The sequence below is a fragment of the Lutra lutra genome, chromosome 2, assembly GCF_902655055.1.
Source record: "Lutra lutra chromosome 2, mLutLut1.2, whole genome shotgun sequence".
Taxonomy (NCBI): Eukaryota; Metazoa; Chordata; class Mammalia; order Carnivora; family Mustelidae; genus Lutra; species Lutra lutra.
The window spans coordinates 173,233,635-173,255,840 of record NC_062279.1 but is presented as its reverse complement, the minus strand read 5'-3'; the positions used below and the strand labels follow the sequence as shown (position 1 = coordinate 173,255,840).

Sequence of the window (22,206 nt, the reverse complement as noted above, 5' to 3'; positions counted from 1 at the left end):
ATGGGGAGGCATGGGGCGGGTGTGTGGGAAGCAGTCTCTGGGGCTGTCAGGGGCCTCACACCAAGCAGTATGCGGCGATGACTGCACATCCTCAATCAAATGCATGGATTTGCTTTGATTTCCTCTGTAAATTTTCTGCAGCCCAGATCAGCTCAAAACCATCCCATTATCTGTGCACGCAACAAGGACATGAGAGACAATGGAAAAACCAGGACTCTGGGAATGGAGGTTTTAATTCACATTCTTCCATGACTGCCCAAGAATATCAGTCGAATCACAAGGACTTTAAATCATACACGGTAAAAGTTAAAAAATCTAAAAACTACCCGGGGCCGTCGTCCACTGATTGAAGGAAACCACAGCCCGACCTCAAAGACCAGTGTGAAGATGCAGGCTAAGCCATCTCGAGGCCACTGGTGTGAACGGGAGGCCCCCGGGCTCTGTGGTCCCCACCTAGCTCAGGGCTGCTTTCTACGTAGGTCTTCACCACCTTTGCCTTCACCTCCTTGCAAGGTTGCCCGTAGGAATCATGAGTTATTACAATCAAGGTAAAGGCTTATTTATAGCTGAGGACCTGTAGCATTAATTTGTAGATCGGTTCCAGACTCACATGGCGGGGGCCACGGGAAAAACCCATGTCCATTATCAACTGAACTTGATAATTTTCTAAAACCTAAAACTCTTAATGACTTCCTCCTTGGGGCAAAGACTGTGACCCCTTTCTAGATCATCCATGTTTTATTCTCCTGGACAAATACTGCCACCACTTTATAGATCCTAAGTGTTTTACTAAACAGATATTCTGATATCTTTGTGCCTTGTGTTGTTTGAACATGAAGGACTAGAGATTTTCAAATAAGCAAGGTCCAAACTGGGTTAAAAATGCATACCATCAGTCAGCCACTTATATTTCTCACTTATAATAAATAGGAAAATTCCATCAATTCAATATGAAGTTTTCCTGCCAAGAGATCATCAAGGCACTTTTCCACAATTAAAACAAAACAAACAAAACAAAATAAAACTTTATCACCTGTGCAAAAGTCACTATGCTTTATAATGTCTAAATGCACTGTATTAGGCCCTCTACACAAAGATTAACATAAAATCTTCTTAACAATACTTTGTGGTAGGTTCTCTGATGATACCCGCTTTACAGACGAAGCAACTGAGGCACAAAGGGGTGACGTCATTCAGCCAGGGCCATTCAGGAGCAGAACAGCATCTCAGACTCATTCCAGAGCCCGGGATCTCTTCACATGGTTAGCTTGTTGTAAGATTATATTGACTAACATCGTTCCGGCTTCTCAACTCTGTTCCCTTCAAAACAAACCCTGAGAAAAGGAATTGGGGACAGGCCATGTGTCTGGCTAGAAATCCCCGAAGTACAAGTTAACAACATAGGAAAGAAAGAAAAGCCCCAAAGGGTGTGGTCATGAAGGGGTTGCCTCCGGAGGCACCTGGGGTTCGACTCCACTGGGGAATCGGAGGAATCCCAGAGAACAAGGGTGGGCACACGGCAGCCAGCAAGTCAAAGCCGACCCACTGCCTCTTTCTGTAGAGAAAGTTGAACTGGCACCTTGCCCAGCTCATTCTCCCCACCCAGATCTGCGGCTGCTCTCCCGCCAAAGGAGCAGGTCTGGATACAGCAGCAACAGAGACCATGCGGCCTGGAAGGTTCAAATCATTTACCATCTGGCCCTTAAGAGAAGGAGTTTGCTGACCCCAGATGTAGAACATCCGGGAGAAGGGAGGGAAGCTGAGTATTTATTTACCTTATTAGTTTTGGGTTGCCCTGGGGTCATTAGTTCCCCAGTACTGCCAAGCTGCCCTCAGGCAATCTGAGCTCACCCCTGGGACTCCTGAGAAAACCTAGGGCTGAGAAGCAGAAACAGGATGGCTAAAATGAGAAGCTTCCGCTGGGGAGCTGCAGGTGAGCTCGGAGGGCGGTCAAGGGCCACCCGCCAGGCGGCAACCACATGGGCTACGTCCCATCTCTCTGGGCCTCAAAGCCTCTTCTAGCACAAGAGAATAATCTGATTTAGCAGAGAGATGAGTGTAAATTATATTCAAAAATACACTCAAAAAATTTAAAAAGGCTCAAAAAACTTTATCGGTTATTTTGCATAATTTTCCTAAACCCTAGTACTAGGAAAACTATCATTGTCACCTATAGCCTCGGTCTAAAATTCTCCACCACGTGGGCAAATATTTCAGAAGAGTCCTCAGAGATATTGTTAACTATCAGGAAAACTAGAAGCCCGACAATAAATTGAGAGGCTTCTGCCTACCACTGATATCCGCCTCTCACTTAGCCACTTAAAATCACCATCAGCTGCTGAAACAAAACTGATTTAGAACAGCGGCATTATTCACAGTCACCAACAAGCGGAAGCAATCCCAGGGGTCTGTCAACAGCTGATCAGACGAATCAATTAGTACCATGGAATATTATTCAGCCACGAGAAGGAATGAGCTACTAACAGACACGACAACACGGATGAACTTTGAAGACATTATACTAAGTAAAAGATGCCAGATACAAAAGGCCACATGTTGTAGGATTCCACTGATGGAATATCTAGAGGGACAGGACGTAGATGAGTGGTTTCTAGAGCTGGGGAGATTGAGTGGGGCGGAGGGGAAGCTGGAGTGCTTCCCCTTTGCGGGAAGTGTCAAAACTGCTATAAAATTCGCTTGTGGGGGCGCCTGGGTGGCTCAGTGGGTTAAGCCGCTGCCTTCGGCTCAGGTCATGATCCCAGGTCCTGGGTTCGAGCCCCACATCGGGCTTTCTGCTCAGCAGGGAGCCTGCTTCCTCCTCTCTCTCTGCCTGCCTCTCTGCCTACTTGTGATTTCTCTCTGTCAAATAAATAAATAAAATCTTTAAAAATAAAATAAAATTCGCTTGTGATGATTGCACAAGCCTGTGAATACACCAAAAACCACTGGATTGCACACTTGACATGGTGAATTTTATGGGATGTGAATCAAAAAACGAATAAGAAGAGGCAGGCTTCTGTACTCAATAAAGAATGTGCTCACAAAATGTTCTCTGTGGCCACACTTAACCCTGCTCACTGTCTTCATTCCCCCTCCCTATCTCTCCAGCACGTTGCCTCTTCCAGGCTTCTTTCTGGGTCTCCTCCTTCTTCTGGCTGTGTCTTCACACTGTGCAGGATCAGGTCTTGGAGTGTGACTGCATTCTGGTCATACCACCAGTTGGCTGTGTGACCTTGGGCAAGTTACTTAACCTCTCTAGGCTTTAGTTTCCTCATCTATAAAACAGACAGTAATAGTGCCTACCTACTATTGCTATCACCATTATTATTAATGGACAGTTATTGAGCATGTACTATTTCATGAGCCCTATTCTTTTCTTTGGAGGATTTCTTTTTAACATTTATTTATAATAAACGCTGCATATATTTAAGGTCCACGATTGGATGTGTTTTGACATATGAACATATCTGAGAAACCCATGCAACTTACCAAATATTTCCATCGCCCCCAAAAGTCCATGTACCCCCTTGCAATCCAAGCCTTCCTCTACTCCATCCGCCAGCAACTACTGATCTGTTTTCTCTGCTAAAGATTAGCTGGCATTTTCCAGAACTTTCTATAAATGGAATTGTATAGCACGCACCCTTTTTATTGGGAGTAGGGACTTGTTTCCCTCAGCGTAGTGACTTTGACACTTTCCACATCACTAGGTGCATCCTTTTTAATAGTGAGCTGCACTCTACTTGCCACCTGTTGATGGACATCTGGGTTGTTTTCGGTTTCTGGGCTGTTTGCCATTCGGGGCTAGGACGGCTGAAGCTGCGCGGAGTCCTGGTGAACAAGACTTGTGGGAACATGTATTTTCATTTCCACGTAGAATCTTGTGGTTGTATCAACAGTTTGTAAAGCTCAGGAGAGCCCCTGGCTCATGACCCACAGATTGAAAAGGAAACCAGAATCAGCATCGCCACGAAGTGAGCTCCCAAACACCCGCTCCAGGCACCACGGACCTCTGCTGCCACCACCACAGCTCCCACTTCTCTTCCTCGTGGCCACCACTGGCTGGCTTCCTTTTTCTGCAGCTGATGCCTCTAATTCTTTTTCCTGGGCAGCTGTCGACCCTTCAATGCCCTGGTCACGGTCTGGCCTCTCCCTGGGGACACGACAAAACTGTTCACTTCCTGATCAGACAAAACAAGGGTGGTATTTTAAGAGATACATGTGATACTGAGTTTTCCAACATGCCTTGTCTCCTGAGGGCTGTTTGTGTAACAGACAAGACACGAGGCAAGGACAAATTTAACTCCAATGAAAACATCAAAGTTCATTGCTTTCACCTCTTTTTAAATGTTCCCACTTGAACTAGTACCTTTTTTTTTTTTCAAAGAGCCAATGGTTCTTTGTAAAATATGATGACTTTAGGTCATACGCCCACAGCTTAGCTATAATTACTTGTAATCTGATATATATTATTTTTTTAAAGATTTTATTTATTTATTTGACAGAGAGATCACAAGCAGGCGGAGAGGCAGGCAGAGAGAGAGGAGGAAGCAGGCTCCCTGCTGAGCAGAGAGCCCGATGCGGGGCTCGATCCCAGGACTCTGAGATCATGACCTGAGCCGAAGGCAGCGGCTTAACCCACTGAGCCACCCAGGTGCCCCTGATATATATTATTTTAACATTTATTTGTTTATTTGAGAGAGAGAGTGGACACGCAGGAGCGGGGGAAGGGGTGGAGGGGGAGGGAGAGAGAGAATCCCAAGCAGACACCCCGCTGAGCACGGAGCCCAACACGGGCTCAATCTCATGACCCTGAGATCCTGACCTGAGCCAAAATCAAGAGTCAGACACTTAACTGAGCCACCCAGGTGCCCCCTGTAAAATGAGATTTTTTTTTTAAAGATTTTTATTTATTTATTCAACAGAGAGCGAGCACAAGCAGGCAGAGTGGCAGGCAGAGAGAGAGGGAGAAACAGGCTCTCTGCTGAGCAGGGAGCCTAATGTGGGGCTCAATCCCAGGACCCTGGGTCATGACCCGACCTGAAGGCAGCCGCTTAATCGACTGAGCCACCCAGGTGCCCAGTAAAATGAGATTTTTAAATAAAGGCTCTTCTCTGTTATCAAAATGTCCACAAATTATCCATAAAAAGCTGACTTTTATTTTGGCTGGGATTCCTAACTGGAATTGTCTCAGTTAATTGACATTTACAAATTTCAACCCATATCTGCTTATTAGATTCTATCAAAGAAGACCTAAAATTAATCCTGAGTGTAAAAAGGAACTGCTATAGCAGTTTTGGGACTAATATAGCATGAATTTCAGACATAAAGGTTTTATACAGGAATCCTGATATCTCCCCTAAATCTTATCATAGCTGCTCCCTTCCATGTAGAAATACTTGATAAAGAAGCAGCAGGTGATGGGGCACCTGGGTGGCTCAGTCGGTTAAGCCTCTGCCTTCAGCTCAGGTCATGATCCCAGGGTCCTGGGATCGAGCCCCACATCGGGCTCTCTGCTCAGCAGGGGGCCTGCTTCCTCCTCTCTCTCTGCCTGCCTCTCTGCCTACTTGTGATCTCTGTCTGTAAAATAAATAAATAAAATCTTAAAAAAAAAAAAAAAGAAGCAGCAGGTGATACTCTTCACGAACTACCGAGGCAGCATCTTTCAATGACAGAAACCGGGTCACGTGATGACAGAGCAAAGCAGGCTGGCCCGAAGGGCTAGGTTGGCGTTCACGTTCTTGAAAGGCCACCCTGGAGATGACACTGGATACTTATTTTGGGGCTGATCTCATGACCCATCTGGGTCAGTCATGTAACTCTCGGAGACACATTCACCCGACCTCACTTAACAATAGTATTCCGTGTACAACTTTTAACATGTGGTTGGTCACATATCTTAAGAACATTGATCTTTAACAGCTAGTTCTGCTTTGTTAAAATTCAGCTTGCTTCTTTGAGCAACCCTCTGTTCTTTGCGTGCAATGGTCTCAAACAAAATCGTCTTCTGTCTGCACTGTCCGGCCACGTGGGGCACCTGAGCACGGTTTCCTGGACCCAGCAGCGCAGCCAGCCACCAGCACAATGAGGAAAAGTAACACCTGTACATCCGGAATGACATCCCTGAAGGCTGGTCGAGGATGGGTTCATTCTAGAACTTTCTTGAAAATCCCAGCATTATTTAAGATGACTTTTGCTTTTGAAGAAGAAAAGAGCTCTCCACAGGAGACATCCTGAATAGGAAGTTGTCTCCTTGGCAACGCAAATCAGTTGAGGCAGAGTGAGCACCTTCCCTCCAACAGAACTCAAGCTGTGCTTGCCCATCAAAATGACAGATGCCATCACAGGGCTTGAGGTTCCAAGCAACCCCTTGATTCCCAAGCAAGAAATAACCTGATGATGAGCCCTATGCGTAAATTATAAACACCCAGTAATAGCTATGATGTCCAGCCCTGTGCGCTTTAAGAAACAATTCCTGTCCGAGTGGTTCCTTGAGGAAGTGTGTAAGAACATATTCCCAGCTGATGACCGGGGTTATTTCCTGTGGTGAAATGGGGTTTGGGAAGTAGGGAGTAAAATTATATTTTATACAATTACATTTTATACTTTACAAACTTCTGAACTGATTGTGTTTTTAACAGTGTTGATCATAAAATAATTTATTTTTTTAAGATTTTATTTTATTTTATTTTATTTCATTTGACAAAGAAAGAGAGGGAGCATGGTACAAGCAGGGGGAATGGGAGAGGGAGAAGCAGGCTACCCACTGAGCAGGGCGCCCGATATGGGTTTCAATCCCAGGACCCTGAGATCATGACCTGAACCAAAGGCAGAGACTTAATGGACTGAGCCACCCAGGCGCCCCAATGATAAAATATTTAAATGAGAAAATACTTTCCTTGGTTCTCTATGTTTCTGTCCAGTCCTCCCACAGAGGACACTTAGAACTTTTGGGGGCCAACCTGCACTGACTGTCTTACTCAGGGAGAAATCTCCAACAGGTAGTGGCATGGCCCCCTCTGCTGACGGGGGACAAATATGTACTCTCTTCCTCTTCCTGGTGCTACTGTTTTCAGTCAGATATTCCTGTCTGGGGCTTGAAGGAGTCAAGTCAGATCACGGGGTCAGTGAGACTGGACTCACAGGACAGGCGTGGTTAGAGTCCAGTGTCACAGCAGCTCATGACCACTGGTGGAAGGCCAGGGACAGCAGTGCCTTGCAGCAGTGGTACAGGTGGTGGTCCCTTAGTGGGGTATTTCTGTGATGTCACCTTGGCCACAGTTCCACCTGCTCCCCTCTTCTTGGTGGCCATTCATTTTCAGGGCTTGACACTCTAGTCTTTATGTTGATTCTGCGAATGACCTTCTATCCTTCTATTAAATCCTTTTTCTGCTTCCATCAGCCAGGATTAGTTCTGGAAGCCTGACTCACAATTTGCTCGTTCATTCATTCCTTCATTCATTCAGTAAAGTGATTATGAACGGGCTAACGTGTGGAACACTGCTCTGGGCACAGGGATTTTGCAGTGAACAAAACAAAACTTCATTCCCTGGAGCAGCTTATATTTCAGTGGATCTCACTTCCTCTCAACCCCACTTTTCTTTATCTTTCTCCACATCCCTCCAGCCCTCAGCCGGCTAGTCAGCTCACCTTGACATGAAGGAAGCCAGGAACTTTTCATGTTTTTTTCTGGTCTTATTCTTGGGTTCAGGACAAACCCTACTGTTGGACCATGAATGGTCATTCACCCTCACACCGTACACCCTTCCTAGCCCCTGGACCATTCAACTGCCGGGAGCTGGAGATGTAATGCTGAAGGAGTCACTGCCTCAAAGAGATCGCTGTGGAGCAGCAAAGACAGACAACAGACACTGAAGTAAGTAGAAAGCAGGTGATCCAGACCACAGGAAAGGAAGTACGGTGACCCACGAATACGCAATAGGAACTTCTTACCTAGTTTAGCAAGGAGTCGGAGAAGGCTTCCTGGGGGAAGGTGGGATCTGAGGGATAAGCAACAGCTCACCAGCTGAAGAGGATATGGACCATAACAGTCAGTAAGAACAATGCACGAGGTATTCTAGAACTAAGAGAGAGCACGGTGCATTCAAGAAAACAGAAGGGGCTCACTCCAGTCAGAGCATGGAAGGTAGGAAGGCTTGAAGGGTGGATAATGGTTTAGGGGGAACCACAGGGGCAGATGAAGAATCTCAGTAGTGTTCCACAGCTTTCTTCTAAACCAGAAGCCATGCAAGAGTTTGCCCAGAGGTGGCCACGGAAGGCTGTGTCATCAGATTGGCAAATCAGAACAATCACTTGGATGCTGGGTGGAACGAATTGGAGAGGGGAAACATGGAAGCCTTGAGATGGTTTAAGAGCTCACCACAGTAGTCCAGAATAGAAAGACTATATCCTGAATGAGTAGGAGGTAGGAGAGATGAAAAGAAGCAGAAGTATTGGAGAGACACGCAGTGCTTACCATCAAGAAGACTTTCTGGTTGGGCTGGATATGGGGTGAATAAGGAAGGTGAGAACTCAGAGACAACACCCAGGTGTCTGATTTGGGTAGCCAGATGGACAGTGGGTCTTTAATCAAATAGAAATGAAACGCCAGGAACGCCTGGGTAGCTCAGTCGGTTAAGCATCCGACTCTTGGTTTCAGCTCAGGTCATGATCTCAGGGCCATGGGATCCAGTCCTCTGTCAGATTCCGTGCTCAGAGAGTCTGATTGAGATTCTCTCCCTCTCCCTCTGCCCTTCCTCCATCTCTCTCTCAAACAAATAAATCTTAAAAAAAAAAAAAAAAAGGAGGAAATGACTTCAGTTTGGTCATTTTCAATTTTTTTTTTTTTTGTCATTTTCAATTTAAAGCGGCCAAGAACAACAGCTGTCTATGGTAAAGGATGGGATCTAGGATCATGAGGACAGTCAGTGGGATCATAGGAATAGTTGAGATGACCCTGCAGTTAGTACAGTCATGGGGTGCACTATATTATTGGTATAAAGCTTCAGTGCCCCTCCCTGGGGAACAAGGAGGTTTTTATCACCTTATTGATGTCATGTCTGGTCATGTTACTTGTTTTGACCAATGACATGCACATGGAAATGACCTGTGTCCCCTCCCTTCTGCACAGAATCTCTCAGGCCAGACGGTTCTCCATGGTCTTGTATCCATCTGTTATGACAAGCAGCATTTCAGACAGAGGCTACTCAGTGAGCCTGGGTTTCAGAATAAAGATTATAAGCAACCAAGCGATAATGGTTATATTATATATATAATAGATAATATATATAACAATAACTAATTGTTATAAGTCACTGAGATTTGGAGATTGTGTGTTATTGCTACAAAACCAAGCCTACTCTGGCTAATACAGGTGGGAAGAGAAGCAGGTCTATGACAGAACCCTAAGGAAAAGCAACATTTAGTTATTTATTTAGCTTTTATTTGCCTTTTATTTATTTAGCCAATAAAGCAGTGCCTACAAAGAAAGACCGCTCCTGCCCCGGCCGCTGACTTGTAGAAACTTCTACAAATTAGCCTTTGTCAGACTCCTCTCTTCTGGCCAACTCAGGTGTCCACTCTCACAAAAACACTCCCGCTCCCTTTTTTCCTGTTCACTCTGCTCCTTCTCCTTTTGTCTGAAGCCATTTGCATCAATTTTCAGGTTTATGGGCACCAACTCAGCACCGGGAGCATCTGGGGACAGAGGTCAGTAGAAGCGACATGTCCTCATCCCCTCCCTCCAAACCTGTCCCTACCTTGGCCTGGTCTGTGACTTTCTCTCTTCGCTCTCTCCAGGTTTCAACCGATTTCTTGGATTTATTTCTGGCCACGCTGTCACTGGTCTTGGACACCCCCCTGCCTGCCTCTGTCTGGGGTTGTCTGGTAGCCTGATGTGTACAGGCTCCTGGCACAGCCTCTGGGACAGCCCACACCCGTGGTACCCACTCTGACTCATCCCGAGCTTCTAGTCTTTGCTCTCAGATATGTTCCCTGCCAAACAGTTGTCTAGCCAGTGGACCTTTCCAGATTCCAGTCAGTCTGGCTCCTCTTCCCCTCATTCCCCACACCACCCCCAGCCTCAGAATTCGCACCGTGACACATGGATGCCTACGGCCAAAGCTTCTCACCCACCAGCTTTCTCCCAGTTGACCAGAGGGTCACACTGTTCGCCTGTTACAAACTGACAAGGGTAAATGTCCTCATTTGCACTGACCACGTGCAATGCAGGTGGCTTTGGCTCACTTTCAGCCCCGGAAAAGGCCATTCAACAGGCTGTCTGGCTCCCTGACCTTCCAAGCTCCTTGACATGTTTTTTCCTTCTACCTAAAAGCCTTTCTGCCACCACCCCCCACCCCCGCAAAATCAATAAAACTGCCACTTCCTCCGTGCAGACCCAGTCTGCAAACCAGAGATACTCAGTCTATACAATGCTTAGGATAGCATGGAGGTCAAGATGAAACAGCACAGGGGCACCTGGGTGGCTCAGTTAAGTGTCTGCCTCTGGCTCAGGTCATGATCCAGGGTCCTGGGATCGAGTCTCGCATCCGGCTCTGGGCTCAACGGAGAGCCCGCTTCTCCCTCAGCCTCTGCCTGCCCCTCCCCTCCACTTGTGCACTCTCTCCCTCTCTGACAAATAAATAAAAATCTTTTAAAAAAAGATGACAAAGCACACCTAGCTCTTCTTAAGTTCACTCATTGTTCAACATTTTGTACATATTGTTAGCTACTAACATTTCTTGAATGCTTAGGAGATGGCAATGTGCTGAACACTTAACATATTCCCATTTTCTTCCTCAGTCAGCCTAAGAGTAGTTTTACTTTCCACATTTTACAAACGTGAAACTTGGACTTCAAAAGTTTATACAACTGCCTGACAAAACACGGCCAATACCAGGAAGGGTGTAGGTTTGCCTGACTCCAGAGTCTTTATTTTCTACTTCTGTGTGTAGCTGAAGGTGTCAAAGTGTTCTAATCTTTGGTTAGACAGTAGGTAACAAATATATGTGTGTGTGTGTGTGTGTGTGTGTGTATACACACATTTTTTTTTTTTAATGTTAAGCTCTATGTCCAACATGGGGCTTGAACTCATGACCCCAAAATCAAGCATCACAGACTCTACCCATCGAGCCAGCCAGGTGTCCCTACTATACTGTGTTTTAACTGCCTGGTATCACACCTTGTACAATACAATATTCCAGTGGAAGTTTTAAGACTCTGAAATTTATTAAGCTTTAAGTGTACTAAAGAAACTCTTCTAAAATTACATTTTATGTGAAAATCATTTAGAAATTGCTCTGTCAGGGCAGGAAGCCAGGAGCCCTGGGTCCCTGTCTCACCTTTGACATTGCCTAGCAATCCCTACCTTCTCTGAATCCATTTTTTTTTTAATCTGTAAAAGAGAGGAATTTGACTTAATGCCCCATCAGGGCCATTCCTGCTCTAAAATGCCATAATCCAGAAGACATTAAGTGTCCCATCAAATCCCTCTTAAAATAACAGCTTTATACTTAAAGAAGATTAATGCTTGCTCATAACAGTTACTAGTATTTGCACTTTTGATATTCCAGTGCCTTTTTCCATCCCAAAAGCTTTGTAAAACCATTTCCCCCAAGTATCAATGAAAACAGTAAAAGTTGGTTTTATATGACCTCCAATCTAATAAATGCTTTAAAACATAACCGTAATGGAACTTGGGTGATAATTCTTGTTTTCTCACATCAATTAAAAGATCAGAAATAAAAAAAAACACGTTGCATATTCTGCACCATGTGAGGGACCCGTTCTAGAGATCCGACAGAAGCTATTTCTGTAAAGGGCGAACTAAAGATGCCCCGTCTTGACACATCCTTTAGAAATGACTGGGAGTTGAGTTTCAGAGATCCCACTAAAGATTCAGACTGTTTATTCTGGCAGATGCCCATGAACGCAATCTTTAGCTGTCACTGGGGAATAAAAAACAATGACAGATGAGTTTAAAGTTTTCTCAGATGATTCCAAATTTGTTAGTCAAAACCCTACCGACTGAAGCTGATGGGGAGAAGAAATGGAACAGAACAGAGCTTTTCGATCTAATTCATTTTTTCACAATGTATTTGTTGGTCCTGCTCAGTGACCATCAGGAGGACAAAGGAAATTCAATGTGAGACACAAGGAAGAGTAAAAGTCCTTTTACGCTGCAGGATGAGTTCGCAGAACGTCTGGTGTGAGTTTGAACAGAAAGGAATGAGGGGAATGGAAAAGATTAGGGGTAATGGGAGAACAGTGCTTCCTTCCCAAAATTTTTTGTGACAATAAGTACCTATCATGGAGAATGGCATGAAGGAGGCTTACGAAAAATAGTAATGGCCTTGGGTACTTGGGTGCATAGGTTGGTTCAGCTTCCAACTCTAGGTCTGGGTTTCCGGTCATGACCTCATGGACTTTGAGATGGAGCCCCGTTTGGGGCTCCGTGCTGTGCGTGGAGCCTGCTTAAGATTCTCTCTCTCCCTCTCCCTCTGCTCCCTGCACTCTCTCTCTCTCTCTCTCAAATAAATAAATAAATCTTTAAAAAAAAAAAAAAGGGAAAAAGAAATAGTAGTGGCCATGATTGTTCTCGCATAAACTCAGTATCAGAAAGTTTCCTAATGCATTCTTTCTCCATATGACAGTTAAAGTACTCAAGGTATAACCCAATACCATTTTCTCTACCTTTGCTGAAGTGAGTTTTTATCTTGTGAATGTACCTTAATCCTTCACCTTTTCATCATTCATGGTTTTAAATAATCAGGTATTATTTTAACATCTGACAAGACTCTGCAAGGATAACAATATAACACACATACAGAAAAGTACATAAAGCAGCTTCTCAAATTATATTTAAACAGAAACATATATAACTACCAACCATGCCAAGAAATGAATGAGAACTACCATATGATCCAGCAGTTCCACCTCTGGGAATATATCTGAAGGAAATGAAAATGCTGTGTCCAAGACAGATCTGCACCTCTGTTAATAACAGCATTATTCGCAATAGCCAAGACCTGGAAACAACCTAAGTATCCATCGGTGGATGAATGGATAAAGGAGTTGTGGTGTACACATACAATGGAATAATCTTTTTTTTTTTAAGATTTTATCTATTTATTCGACAGAGAGAAATCACAAGTAGGCAGAGTGGCAGGCAGAGAGAGAGGGGGAAGCAGGCTCCCCACCGAGCAGAGAGCCCGATGTGGAGCTCGATCCCAGGACCCTGAGATCACGAGCCGAGCTAAAGGCAGAGGCTTAACCCACTGAGCCACCCAGTTGCCCCTACAATGGAATATTCTTTAGCTAAAAAAACCCGAGTAAATTCTGCCACTTGTGACAGTATGGAACAACCTTGAAGGCATCATGCTAAATGAAGTAACACAGACAGAGAGAGACAAGATTATATGACCTTATTTACATGTGGACTCTAAAAACAAAGACAAAAACAAAACAAAGTCACAGAAAAAGAATCAGATTTGTGGTTACCAGAGGTGAGAGTGTGTGTCTGTGTGTGGGGTTGGTGGGCGGGTGAGGGATTGGAGGAAGGTGATCAAAAGGAAGGTGATCAAAAGGTACAAAGTTCCAGCTACAGGATAAATAAATCCTGGGGATGTAAGATACAACCCAAGGACTTGGGCTAATGCTACTGTTCGACACATATGTAAGTTCAAAGGATAAATCCTAACAGTTTCTACCACAAGGAGAAACATCTTGTTTTTTCTCTTTCTTTTTCCATATCCCTATGAGATCATGGATATTAACTAAACTTATTATGGTTACCATTTCACAACATTATGCTGTACACCTTGAACTTACACAGTACTATCTGCCAATTAGACCTCAGCGAAACCGGAAAAGAAAAAGAAACGAACGAGCATCAAATTTGCCCAAAGACCCCTATGTATCTTTTATGATCCTGGCTCCTTCCCTTCCCTGGAAAGGTGGTGACTCCCAACTTCCAAACACACACCCCTAAACAGTGAGCTAGTTTTTTCTTTTCTTCACCCATTTGAAATGTATACAAATAGAATCACACAATGTGTATTTTCCTCTATCTGGTGTCCCTTGATCAGCATTATGGTTTTTAACTTAATTCATGTTTTTGCACATAATTGTAATTTTTTTTAATTTAAAAAATATTTTAAATATTTAAATTTAAATATCTAAATATTTAAATTTAAGATTAATCTAAATATTAAATGTAAATACTAAATTTAAATTAAATATTTAAATTAAATAAACGTGTAATTATTTATTAAATTTAAATTTAAGTTTAATACTTAAATTTAAATTTAAATACTTAAATGTTTAAATTTAAAATTGAATTTAAAAATTGAATTTATTTTTGTTGCTGTTTAGAAATCCATCATATTCTCCAGTTTGTCCCTTCTCCTGGTGATGGGTAGTTGGATTGTTTCCAATTTTTGGTTATTACACACTACGCTGCTAAAAACTTTCTGCTCCTGTTTCCTGGCATCAGGGTGCACAAATTCATACATACTGTCTTAGGACCGAAACTGCTAGGTTACGAGGTGTGCAATATAGTCACTTTTGCAAGTAATACCAAATTGTTATCCAAACCGGTGTCCATCTGCTTTTTATATCTGCTCACTCCTCCTCCTGTTTTGTATTTGTCCATCCTCCCCATCCCCACCTTTCCCTCCATCTTTACTTTTCTAAGAGACTTTATGACATACCCCAAAAAGATCAGTTAATACCATTTAGTTGAATACCACAGACCCACTGACATATTTCATGATAGGGAGGAGGATAGAAGACTTTTCTTTCCAAACTCCTATGTAAGTCAAGATCCTATTCAGATATCAAGTTAATATAAGCATAGTTAAACCTTCATTTATACCTAAGCCAGAGATGTTATCATCTGCACACTACGAAAAAGCAACCTTCCCTTTTCCTGTTGGCTGCCAGAAAGCTTGGAGCCCAATTTACTTATCTGCAGCAAGTGAACAGGTCAGTGCTTCTGGCGGTGTCCCTGGACCACTGCATTGGGATCACCTAGAGGCACACGTTCACAATGCAGGGGCCAGAGTTCATGGGGCAAAGCCAAAGAAGCTGCATTTCTAACAAGTATCCAACTGTGAGGCCAATGCACGCTGCATTTGGAAACCACTGTTTAAAACATCATGTTACATAGTATCCCACTGTAACTTTTTTCTGACTCAAGAGTATGTCCTTATTTTGTTTCTCTCCTCTGTTACCCAATTTGTAATCCATAGAACATTGTTCTATTTCCTGTATACGTGTAAGTCACTTATGATGGTTTCTGATTCAAGAACTGAACTGATAGACCAATAGATCAATGCTAAACTACATATAAAGAAAGAAAAAAATTTGCTCTGGAATCCCTTCTCTATAGATATCATTAGCCACTCATGAAATTATTAAAAAAAAAAAAAAAGATTTAGAAGACACAAATTACCCTATGTGGTTTTACACGACGAACTATTTATAGTTTCATTACAAAGTTTAAAGCACCAATAGATAAAGGAGGCCACAGTGAGCTCAGACTAGCAGTCCAGAAGAACATTCTTTGTTCTCCTGCCCACACAGTTCCTAAGCCCATTCTGGACACCTTTCAGGAAGAGCTCGCCTCACTCTGGGTAACTCTGCTCATGATTCATAGGACCTTGAATTTCTAGAAGTTACTGGGAAGAACAACTACTGCAGTCTAAAAGCGACCAGACCCTTGTCCCAGTGATCACAACATCCGTATCTATGACAGAGAAGCTTAGGTTAAGGCCGGAGTTCTTAGAGTGGAGCTCAGATTCGAGCCGCCCACGGAGGAGCGAGCAGCATTCCTGACCCCAGCGGCCGGTTGTCATTCCTCTGCCAAAAAGAGCCTGGAAAAAAAAAAAAAACTGGCACAGGTCGGCTGTTTATTGTGCACAGACAAGCTGTAAAATCAAGATCTAAATTTTCTAAGGCATACCCACTGCCAGGGCGGGCAGCCTAACTGCAGTGAGCGAGAGAGAAAGCAGAATCCCAACAAACCATACCAGAGGCAAAACAGAACCAGGACCGTGCCACCAGGAGGAAGACAAAGGAACCAAAAGAGAGCTTCGAAGACCAGAAGTTAAAACAACAAACAACGAAAACCTAAAAAGCAATCCGAGCTAAAAGAAACATTCAGACTCTTTTTTATGACCCTTACCTTGACTCTGATCTCTCTGTAGCCCATCCAAGGGGGAAAACTCCTGGGGTGTTTCAATTATCAGAAGTTTGCAAAATAAAACAGAATACTGCTCTGTTTCAAAACATTTAAACATTTGGTATTTATCGTGGTGGGAATCACAATGAGCTTGGCCAATGCATTCAAAAAGTAATACATTATAAACATGCATACCTAAATGTTGTCTGACTTCCAAAAGATAAGTCACATGGTATTTTTTCATAAAATGGATAATATTTGGATAGAGTAGCTGCAGCCACATGCAGGGCCCTATTCCAGCACTTGACGTATCTCAATTCATTCAATCCTGACAACAATCCAAGACAGTGATACTACGAGTATCCTAGTTTGACAGACATGGGAACTGAGGCACAGAGAAATTCAGTAACTTTCCAAAGTCCTTAAGCTAGTCTGTGGCTCTAGGATTCAGCTTGTAATCACACTTGCCATATATCGACCCTTACTATTTGGGAGAAGGGACAAAAATGACCTGAATTTCAAAGCACCAATATTTTTGAAGGTGCATTAAAAGCAGATAAAAACATACGAGGGGCGCCTGGGTGGCTCAGTGGGTTAAGCCGCTGCCTTCGGCTCAGGTCATGATCTCAAGGTCCTGGGATCGAGCCCCGCATCGGGCTCTCTGCTCAGCAGGGAGCCTGCTTCCTCCTCTCTCTCTACCTGCCTCTCTGCCTGCTTGTGATCTCTCTCTGTCAAATAAATAAATAAAATCTTTAAAAAAAAAAAAACATACGGATTTGTGTCTAAGCAGCTCAGCTTTACCACGTATCATGAATTTCCACAAAATTACATTTCATTTGCAAAACAGCACGATGATTGTTTCTAATATAAAACATCCATCTACCACATCTAAGACAATCCACCTGCAGGGTTTGCTTTAATACAAACATCACCGTGGTATAGCAAAAATGGGTATGGCTGGGGCACCGGGGTGGCTCAGTGGGTTAAGCCTCTGCTTTTGGCTCAGGTCATGATCTCAGGGTCCAGGGATCGAGTCCCACATCGGGCTCTCTGCTCCGCAGGGAGCCTGTTTCCTCCTCTCTCTCTGCTTGCCTCTCTGTCCACTTGTGATCTCTCTCTGTCAAATAAATAAAATCTTAAAAAAAAAAAATGGGTATGGCTGGGACTGCAGATTTGGGCTCTCCAGACCAAAGAAAATAAGAGTTAAGTAGCAATAGTTGTAAGAGAGACTTTTAAGGAGTAGCTTAAGAGAGGGAAAGAGGGGCACCTGGAGGGCTCACTGGCTTAAGCATCTGAATCTTGGTTTCAGCTCAGAGTAATCTCAGGGTCGTGAGACAGATCCCTGTATCAAGGCTCTGCGCTGGGCGTGGACCCTGCTTAATATTTTCTCTCTCCCTTCCCTTTACCCCTCTCCACACTGCTCCCCTCTTTAAAAGAAAAAAAGAGAGAGAGAGAGAGAGCGAGGAAGAGAGGGAAACACTTGAGAACAAGCAGACCTGGTAAATTTAAGGAGACCAAAAGAAGAAACAGAATTTGTTTTAGCAGAAGGAAAGGGGACTACCTTCAAATTAAAAAAAAAAAAAATCAGAAATGAGGAGAGGTTTTATTTATTTATTTATTTATTAGATTTTATTTATTTGATAGAGAGCACAAGGAGGGGGAGCAGCAGGCAGAGGGAGAGGGAGAAGCAGGCTCCCCACTGAGCAGAGAGCCCGATGTGGGGCTCGATCCCAGGACCCTGGGGTCATGACCTGAGCTGAAGGCAGATGCCCAACCAACTGAGCCACCCAGGCGCCCCTGGATATGAGAGTTTCAGATGGAACCAAGGCTTTGGAAGATCTAGCTGATGTGTTTCTGACTATATTAGGAGCCTGTATTAATCTGAATAGCTACTAATAATTACAAAGTGATAATTCAAGCACCTGTAGACAACACTACTTCACATAAATTCAGCCAAGATTTAGAGGGCTTTGTTGAAAGTACTAGTCTCCAAAAAAAAAGAGCTTGCTGGTGGTGGTGGTGGCCAAGAAAAAGGTAGGATTGATGTCTCCATCCAGGTAGTTTTCCACCAGGACTAGACTTGGATAGAGCTCGATAAGTGTGTTGAATTGAGGACCACGTCCCCAGGGTTCTTCTAGAATTGGGGTTGCATCACCTAGATCTAGAATATGTACAACCTTCATGTCCCCAAAGAGAGAGGCAAGCCTCAAAAAGGCAGAGGTAGGACCATGATATAAAGCTTTATGTGATACATTATTTACAATAGCCAAGGAATGGAAGCAACCCATGTGTCCACCAGTAGAGGAATGGATAAAGAAGATGTACTACTATAGGGCCACAACAGAACGATCACTCTACCACAAAAAGAACAAGGTCTTGCCATGCGTCACAACATGGGTGGGACTAGAGAGGATCATGCTAAGTGAAATAGGCAGAAAAGGACAAATACCACATGATTTCATTCCTATGTGGAATTTAAGAAATAAAACAAATGAACAAAGCGGGGATAAAAGAGGAAAACTAAAGAAACCAGACATTTGACTGCAGAGAACCAACTGGTAGTTGCCAGAGGGGAGGTGGGTGGGAGGATGGGGGAAACAGATAAAAGGGGTTAAGAGTACACTTACATATGTAATGAGGACTGAGGAAGGCACAAAATTGTGGAACCATTATATTGTACATCTGAAACTCAGAACACTGTATGTCAATTATGTTCCAATTTAAAAAAAAAAAAAGACAGGGGCACCTGGGTGGCTCAGCGGGTTAAGCCTCTGCCTTCTGCTCAGGTCATGATCTCAGTGTCCTGGGATGGAGCCCCGCATCGGGCTCTCTGCTCGGTGGGGAGCCTGCTTCCCCCTCTCTCTCTGCCTGCCTCTCTGCCTACTTGTGATCTCTGTCTGTCAAATAAATAAATAATCTTAAAAAAAAAAAAAAAAAAAAAAAAGACAGAGCCAGGACCACTCCATGGAGTCTTCTGTGTTGCTCGCTGACCCCGGGTGGCCAGCCAAGGAAGTGAGTGAAGAGTGTATTCAGCATTGCCCCACGGCCGAGCTGCAGAGTGGGACCACTTCCTCTCCGAGGAAGGAAGGGGAGACTTTTTCTCATGTGGACAAGGGAGCCAACGGATGTCAACAGCCCTGGAGATCAATGCTAAAGCATTAAGGAGCCACAGCAACCTAATCTAAAGGATGGGAGGCAGAGCGCATCCTACGGGGGGAGGTGGGGGGACAAAGGAAAGGAATCTATGTCCCAGAGTATATCCTGTCACCCGTCATCTGTCCCCTGTCATTTACATACCGTCTGCCTCTAGCATTCGCGTTTAGGTACTTTTTATTGCTAGAATTCCCCATCTTCTCTACAAAGGCCTCCCTGTATGTTTTCCTCATGTAGCACCTTTCTTCCAAAGCACACACATGCCTTTGAAAGAGCTGAAAATTAATACAGACAGATTATAGAGCATTTCCTCCTAATGATGATGGATAATCATAAAGCCACTGCAGGGCACCATCTGGCAAATTCTGTAGGATGAATGTCCTCCAAACAGAAAGACATAAATCTTCAGTAACTGAATTGAGTAATTTAAACATATTAGAGGTAGCTGGGGGGTCTTTTAGGGCCAATTTCTTCCTTTTGTTTTAGAGTAAATTGATACCAAAATGCTTTGATCTTTTCTCATAGAGGATGATAAAGCATTTTATTAATTTATTTTAAACTTTCATTAAAAACAATTATCTCTGAATAGCATAATTTTCAGGTGGTTTCCGTTTTCTTTGCCATGTTTCTTGTCTTTTTTTCCCCTGAATTGTCTGCAACGGTTATGTGTCTTTTTTTTTTTTTTTAAATCACAAGAAGTATATAAATTTGTTTTTAGCTTGTTTCTTTGTTCACTCCACCTACAGACAAGATTGGGTTCATAAAAGAAAGCGGCTGCATATGTTCTGAAAAAGGCTGGCCAGATCGGTCACCGGCTGGGCAAGGATAAGGCCCGGTGGAGCAGATGGAGAAGAGAAGAGAGCCGTAGGAGAGATGGGCCAGCCACCCCGCAGCCCAGGCTATAAACTACGAAGTTATTGCCCTTCCTCTCCATTCATTAAAGAGCACACTGGGCATGACGAACACAAGCTTCTGGACTCCAGCCTCCAGCCCAGAGCCTGGCACACAGGGCAGGAACGTGTTTCTTAGAGGGCCTAGAGGGCTGACTGTATTGTGGCCACGTCATTCTTACTAAAGGCATAGCCTCTGGAGTCCCACATATGTTGGTTATTCGTGGAAAAGGATGTGTTGGGCATGTTAATTTCCCCCAGCCTCAGGTTCCTCAACTCTAAAGTAAGAATAATAATACCGCCTCACAAAGCTCTCGTGAAAATTAAATAAAATAATGGGCATAAAATACGCAGCACAGTGCCTGGCGTATAGAAAGTCCAGGGTTGATGCAGCAATTTCACTTCTCAGTATATTCCCCCAAAATTGAAAGTATTAGCATTCACAGCTGCATTATTCACAAGAGTCAGAAGCTAGAAATGACACAAATGACCAGCAACAGATGGGTAGATAAACAAGTGGGGCTCCTGGCTGGCTCACACAGTTGAGCATTTGCATTTGGCTCTGGTCGTGATCCTGGTATCGAGTCCTGCATCGGGCTCCCTGCCTAGTGGGGAGTCTGCTTCTCCCTCTGCCCCTCCCCCTGCTTGTGTTGTCTCCCACTCTCTCTTTCTCAAATAAATAAATAAAATCTTTAAAAAAAATGTGGGCTAGGTAGTCAATGGAATGTTACTCAGCCTTAAAAAGGAAAGAAATTCTGATACACGCTACCACGTGAACTTTAAAAATATTCTGCGAAGTGAAATAAACCAGACACAAAAGGTCAAATGTTATAGAATTCCACTTACAGAAGATACCTAGAATCGGCACATTCGGGAAGACGGTGAGTAGAATAAATGTTACCAGGGTCTGGGGAGTTATTTTTCATGGGTACAGAGTTTCTGTCTGGGATGATGAAGTTCTGGAAACAGCGGCAATAGTTGTACAAGATAGAGGATGTACTTAAAGACACTGGACTGCAATAACGGTTAAAATGATAAATTTTATGGCATGCATATTTGAGCAAAATAAAAAAGAAGTGCTGCATTAATGGTAGAATTTTTTTTCTGTCCTTATTAACAATAGCAAGCATCGGTTGATATAAAGCACAGACGCCTCACAAACTTAAAAACTCTTACTCACTGCAGACTGATGCGAAACAATCCCATGAGATGGTCTGGGGAGGGGGAACAGGACAGGAGCCAGCAAGGGGGAGCATACTTGAAAAAGCCCAGAGTAAGAGGATGGGAGAGAAATCCCAGAGAATGCAATGATCAAACCCAGTGAGTCAAGTCAACGCAAGGGGCAAATGAACTAAAGAGGAAAGAGGAGAATTATCAGTTAAAGATCTTGTGGTTGCCAACTGCCACCCAAAGGGATTAGGCTTCAATGGGGACTTGACCAGCTCGGGCACCTGAAAGTGCGGGGAGAGCTCCAGGTCTAGGCACGCTGGCTCCCAGGTGGAGATGATGTCATCGGGGCCCAGCTACCTCATCCGTCACTGCGCTGCCCCCATGTGGGCTTCATTCACACAGGCTCTTTCCAGGCCCCGTGGTCCCCAGCAGAGAGCCTGTGTTTCCAAGACTGAATCTGATTGGCTCGGCTTGGATCACACACTCACCCCTGAACCAATCACTGAAGCCAAGGAATCAGAATATGCTAATTAGCCATGGGTCATTCCCACGGGACCAAATGGAGAAGCGATTGATAGATTAAGAATAGATGCTGCTCAGGCAAAAAAAGCACAAATGTCCAACAGTAGGGAACATGAGTGGGAACAAAGTAGGGGAGGCTTAAGTCATGAACACACATGAGGTTGGAGGGTCTGTGGTTTGGTTTTCTCATCCACCGGCAAATAGCATATGGGTGAGTCAGAGTGATTTAAATCTGCAGGATCTTAGCTGGCTATAGGCCAAAGCTCCTTCTGCACTGAGTTCTAACACGGT

At 43.9% G+C, this 22,206-nt stretch overlaps 1 protein-coding gene and 1 long non-coding RNA gene across 5 annotated transcripts in view; both read right to left on the bottom strand.

Annotated features, from left to right (window-relative positions):
• Nucleotides 1-22,206, bottom strand: part of TBC1D1 (TBC1 domain family member 1) — a 233,787-nt gene that overhangs the window by 181,789 nt on the left and 29,792 nt on the right. The window lies entirely within an intron of this gene.
• On the bottom strand, nucleotides 15-22,016 carry LOC125093629 (uncharacterized). Its single transcript, XR_007125300.1, has 3 exons — nucleotides 22,007-22,016; nucleotides 19,508-19,516; nucleotides 15-2,569 (listed from the first exon to the last, which is right to left on the bottom strand). It is a non-coding gene; the product is annotated as an uncharacterized LOC125093629 (long non-coding RNA).